General features: G+C 38.3%; 1 non-coding gene across 1 annotated transcript; it reads right to left on the reverse strand.

The window, feature by feature from the left end:
- Positions 1–4,504: 4,504 nt before the first annotated feature.
- Positions 4,505–4,611, reverse strand: LOC141715959 (small nucleolar RNA R71). The gene has a single exon (XR_012572697.1). It is a non-coding gene; the product is annotated as a small nucleolar RNA R71 (small nucleolar RNA).
- Between the last annotated feature and the right edge of the window lie 1,781 nt (positions 4,612–6,392).

Below are 6,392 nucleotides of genomic sequence, written 5' to 3' on the forward strand. Positions count from 1 at the left end.
AGGTAAATCCTGTTAAGTTTGTTGCAAAAACTGTTGTGTCTGATTCTGAAGAGATGAAAGACTCTAAAACAAAAGTCAAAGAAAATTTAACTTCTAACAAATTAAAATAGGATAAACCAGCTTTGGTAAACATTGGCTTAATGACAAAAAAACAGCTTAAATATAAGCGGAAAGAGATTAAAATATGAACAAGGTAAAGGAAGCTAGGAAAAATAGGAATGGAAAAGAAGGTGTGAATAAAAGTAATAATTATATGCCTGTTCTAAATGCTCCCAGAAAGAAATGCTATAATTGTGGAAACTCTAACCATCTTGCTACTTTTTGCAGGAAAAATAAAGAGATAAACTCTTTACCTCCTAAATCAGGAGTTAAGACTAAGTCTGTTAGGTTTAAACCACAAAATCTTTGTTTTTATTATGGTAGTTTATGACATTCTATTTATACTTGTAAGGAATATCATAGTTTTTACTATGATTATTATGAAATAAAACCTTCTTTAAAGAAAGTTAGTGTAATTTCTTCTAGTGTAATTTCTTCTAGTGTAAATTCTGATTCAAAGTCTGATATAAAGTCTGATAAAAAGCATAAACTCTGAAACTAAATCCGCTGCAAATGCTAACAAACTTAACAAGGTCAAAGGATCCAAGCAAGTCTGTGTCCTTAAAACTAATCAATAGTGGTCTTTGTGATTGCAGGACAACAGGAAAAACATCCTGGTTCTGGACAGTGGATGTTCAGGACATATAACTGGAAATAAAGCCCTGCTATCAGACTTTATGGAGAAAGCTGGCCCAGGAGTTTCTCATGGAGATGGAAACATGGGAAAGACTCTGGGATATTGCAATATCAATCTTGGGAATGTCATAATAGAATCAGTAGCTCTTGTCTCAGGAATTAAACACAATCTGTTAAGTGTGAGTCAAATCTGTGATAGAGGTTATCATGTGGATTTCTTTAAGAACACTGTGAAGTTGTAAGTAATTCTACAAGAAAAGTGGTTCTGAAAGGTTATAGACATGGTAACATATATGAAGCAAGACTTTCAACAAATTTTGATGGTTCTACAATCTGTCTGTTAAGCAGAACATCAATTAAAGAAACCTGGAATTGGCACAAGAGACTCTCTCATTTAAATTTCAACAACATAAATGAGCTAGTAAAGAAAGATCTTGTGAGACGATTGCAAAAATCAATATTAGCTCCTGATGGTCTTTGTGACTCATGTCAAAAGGCAAAACAAATAAAATCTTCATTCAAGAGCAAAACTAAATCCTCAATTCTTGAGCCTTATCACTTACTACATGTTGATCTATTTGGTCCAGTCAATGTCATGTCTATTGCAAAGAAGAAATATGCTATGGTTATAGTGGATGAGTTCATAAGATACACTTGGGTGTATTTCTTGCACAAGAAGAATGAAACTGCATCTACTCTATCTGATCATGTCAGACAGCTGGATAAGTTAGTCAAAGATTCTGTTAAAATAATAAGAAGTGATAATGGCACTGAGTTCAAGAATTCAATCATGGAAGAGTTCTGCAAAGAGCAAGGAATAAAGCAGGAATTTTTTGCACCTAGAACTCCACAGCAGAATGGAGTTGTAGAAATAAAGAACATGACTCTTATTGAAGCTGCATGAACTATGCTTGATGAAGCAAAGCTACCAACCTATTTTTGGACTGAAGCTGTGCAGACTGCTTGTTTTACACAGAATGCTACACTCATAAACAAGCATGGAAAAACATCATATGAGATGGTGAAGAAAAAGAAGCCAAATATGAAATACTTTAATGTATTTGGATGTAAGTGTTTTGTTCTTAAGACTCATCCTAAATAGCTGTCAAAATTTGATCTAAAAGCTGATGAAGGAATTTTTGTTGGATATCCACTTTCCACAAAAGCCTTCAGAGTCTACAATTTAAGAACAAGGGTTGTCATGGAATCTATCAATGTATCTTTTGATGATAAAAATATTACTGGACATGAAGATTTCAAGGATCATGTTCAGCTGAGATTTGAAAATGAAGATGTAAATTCTGATTCTATAAATTCTGATGACCTAAATCTTGATCCTGTAAGTTCTGATGGGTTAAATTCTGATGTCATTGAAACTGTGGTAACTGCTCCAAAGGAAATTGCACCTATTCAGGGGGAGCAATCTGATGATCATACCACATCTCAAGACTCTCAAGAAGCATCAGAACCAGTCACTGGCTCTTCAAGTTCTGATTCATCAAGTTCTGATGAGCCAAATTCTGACAATTCTGGAAACTCTAATTCTTCAATTCCTGAAGGATCCAACTCAAATTCTGGAATCTCAGAGAGCATAACTTCAGGGCAGCATCAGAAAATGCTGATGGAGATAGCATGGATCATAGGGGAGGATCCAGTTCTAGAGATCAACTTCCATCTGCAAGTGATAAGTGACATTTTATACCACTTAGAACGTCTTATAATGGCTTGAATTGATGTCTTGAAATCAGGTATTTTGTGTATTTGATGCGTTTTTCTAGTTTTTTTGCATTTCAGGGTATAACTTACGTATGTAGGAAGAATTCATCAGAAATAAGCCTAGGGAAGTGCTTGGCATTGGTTGTGGAAAGTTGGGGGCAGAACGCAGCAAAATCAGGAGCAGAATTCAGAATTTTCCAGAAGGTGCTTGGGCGCCCGCTCAGGATGCTGGGCGGCCGCTTGGGAGCTTGGGAGCCCGCTCAAGAATCTGGGGCGGCCGCTCAGGGACGAGAATTTTAACACTGAATTTTATAATCCTTATTTTGATGGACTTCTGAGACGGCTGATTCTTGTGGGCTTCTATATAAGTAGTTCTTAGAGACGTTTCACACAAGTGTGGTATCAAGCAAGGAGCAAGGAGAGAAGGAAGAAGACCGTTTTAGCACATCACAACGAAGAAGAGGAAGCATACATTTTCTTGTGATTCTTTTATTCGTTGTATCAGTGGATACTAGTTTTCTTTACTTTGAACCTTATTACTCGTGTTGCGTACTCTGGTTTTAATAAGTATTTTTATTAGTTTATATTGTGTGTTATTATCATGTTTTCATATGAACCCATGGTGATGATGAGTTTTATCATGGGCTAATTGTGATCATGGGGTCATAACAGATTTACTATGGATTTCTTTAGTTAGTTGTTTAATACCTTAGTATGTGATGATTGTATGATATCTAGCATAGGTTGCGCTTATTCGTCTTATGTGCGTCGCGAACATAGAAGATAGTCTGTTAATCTCCTGTGAAGCGATGGTGGATCTCGAGGTTTAGAACTTACCATGCTAGCATAAGTTCATGTATGTGTATGCATGATTAGTGGGTAACTCTAACTGTTTTACTTGCCCTGTGTAATCATAAGGAATAACTTGTGCTTAAATCGTTACGTTGTCAAATTCTGTAGACATATAGGATCTCAACATAATTGATGCCTATTCAACTTCTATCTTAACTGTGGATGTTTGGTAAAATGGTATTAGTACAATGAAAGTTGACTTTTATCAGTTTCGTGTTGTTCGATTAATATCATCACCGTTACATGCTAAGGGTAATAACGATAACTATTGAAGGAAGTAGTAATGAAGTTATGATCTCATGTGTGTTTAATATTGTTAATTCAAGTGTCAATTAAGTGTTTAATTCTCGTAGTTAATTGTAGTTAATAATTAGTTAATCAAATCTAAGTATTATTGTCTTGACATTGAGAAGTAATCATACATTGGTGAGTAAGTGTTAATTGAACATAATTAGTCCGAGTCTCTGTGGGAACGAACTAGAATTTATTCTATATTACTTGCGAACGCGTATACTTAAGTGAATTATTAGCGCGTGTTTTGTGCCTAACAAGTTTTTGGCGCCGTTGCCGGGGACTCGGCGTATTTGTTTAGTTTTTTATACTTGCCATCAGTGGTCATTAGGACTCATTATTAAGACGTGTTACTTATTATTTCTGGTTATGTTTCAGGAATTCTAGCGAGCGTTTATGCAAACACGTTCTCGCACTCGCAAGAGAACTTTAGTTACGACTGAGGAGACAGACTCAGTTCTTGATATTCCGGAGAAGATAGATTTTGAAGATTCGGATAAAGAGAGTGAGCAAAAAGAACCAGTAATCATGGGTGATCGTATAGTTCCAGCAGCAGATCCAGCTCTTATGGACTTTTCTCGACCCAAAATTGATGACATTCATTCAAGTATCCTTCATCCGACTATTCAGGCTAACACTTTTGAAATCAAGCCGGGCACTATTCAGATGGTGCAGAATTCTGTTTCTTTCGGAGGTACTGCGACTGAAGACCCCAACATGCATATCAGGAATTTTATCGAGATCCGTAGTACTTTCAAATATAATAGTGTGACTGATGAGGCTTTTCCCATTCTCTCTAAGGGATAAAGCTAAGGACTGGTTACATTCTGAGCCAGCTGGGTCCATCACCACTTGGCAAGATCTTGCGCAAAAGTTTCTGATGAAGTTCTATCCAATGGAGAAGACTGCAGCTATGAGGAGTGCTCTTACTCAGTTTGCGCAGCAACCAACAGAATATATGTGCGAAGCTTGGGAGCACTTTAAGGAGATGTTGAGAAAGTGTCCACATCATGGTATGCCTGACTGGATGGTGATCACTGGTTTCTATAATGGTTTGGGGGCCCAATCTCGGCCCATGCTCGATGCAGCAGCTGGAGGCGCCTTGTGGGCCAAAAGCTATACTGAGGCTTATAATCTTATTGAAACTATGGCTGCAAATGAGCATCAAAACCCAACTCAAAGGATGATGTCTGGGAAGGTAGCATGTATTCTGGAAGTCGATGCAGCTACAGCTATTGCAGCGCAGCTCCAAGCGCTGTCTTTGAAGCTCGATTATTTAGCCAACTATGGAGTCAATCAGATAGCTATGGTCTGTGAGCTTTGTGCAGGTTCTCATGCTATGGATCAGTGTTCTCTTGTTAATGAATTCGTTCAGTATGTGAATAATTATCAGCGACCGTAGCAGCCTGTGCCAGCTACATATCATGCTAACAACAGAAATCTCCCAATTTCAGCTGGAGTAATAATCAGAATGTTGTTCAGCAACCATATCAGCAGCCTATCAGTAAGCAGTTTAATCCACCGAGATTCCAGCAACCACGGAATTATGCTCAAAGGAAATCATATCCTCAACAAGGAGGTGCTGCTCCACCTTCTAGTGCTGATTTCGAGGAGCTCAAGCTATTGTGCAAAAGTCAGGCTGTTTCTATCAAGACCTTGGAAAATTAAATCGGTCAATTAGCCAATGTTGTGCTCAATCGTCAACCTGGCACACTTCCCAGCGATACTGAAGTGCCAGGAGGAAGGAAGCTAAGGAGCAAGTAAAGGCTGTCACCTTAAGGTCTGGAAAAGTTGCTGATGCTGAAAAAGCGAATGATGGAGAAACTGAAGTTGTTGATGAAGAAGAGAAGCAAAAGGAGAAAGCGGCGGAACTAAGGAAGACTACTGTTGAACACATTCTGCCTGGGGGTAATACAGGGGAGAAACAGCTCTATCCTCCACCACCTTTTCCTAAGAGATTGCAACAACAAAAATTGGATAAGCAGTTCGGTAAGTTTATGGAGGTGTTCAAAAAACTTCACATCAACATACCTTTCGCTGAGGCTCTGGAGCAAATGCCTAGTTATGTAAAATTCATGAAGAGTATTCTTTCAAGGAAGGTGAAACTGGATGACCTTGAGATCGTTGCTCTAACGGAAGAGTGCAGTGTTGTGCTGCAATAAAAATTACCTCCAAAGCTTAAAGATCCAGGTAGATTCACCATTCTTTGCACCATTGACAAGTTATCTTTCGACAAGTACCTGTGCAATTTGGGAGCAAGCATCAATCTGATGCCATTGTCTATATTCAAAAAGTTGAATATGCCCGATCCAAAGCCCACATACATGTCTCTACAATTGGCTGATCGTTCTATTACATACCCACGACGCATCGTGGAAGACGTGTTAGTAAAGGTGGATAAGCTCTTCTTCTCTACAGACTTTGTCATTTTGGATTTCGAGGAAGATAAGAAGATTCCCATAATCTTGGGAAGACCTTTCTTGGCTACAGGCCGTACCTTGATAGATGTGTAGAAAGGTGAACTTACTATGAGGGTGCAGGATCAGGATGTGACATTCAATGTATTCAAGGCAATGAAATTCCCTACAGAAGACGAGGAGTGCTTAAAGGTGGATTTGATTAATTCTGCGGTAACTTCAGAACTTGATCATATGCTAATGTCTGATGCCTTAAAGAAAGCCTTAGTGGGGGAATTTGACAGTGATGATGAGGATGGCAATGAGCAACTACAATATCTAAATGCTTCTCCTTGGAGGCGAAAGCTAGACATGCCATTTGAATCTCTTGGTACTACTGAT

Source organism: Apium graveolens, chromosome 3 (genome assembly GCF_009905375.1).
Source record: "Apium graveolens cultivar Ventura chromosome 3, ASM990537v1, whole genome shotgun sequence".
In the NCBI taxonomy this organism is placed as follows: Eukaryota; Viridiplantae; Streptophyta; class Magnoliopsida; order Apiales; family Apiaceae; genus Apium; species Apium graveolens.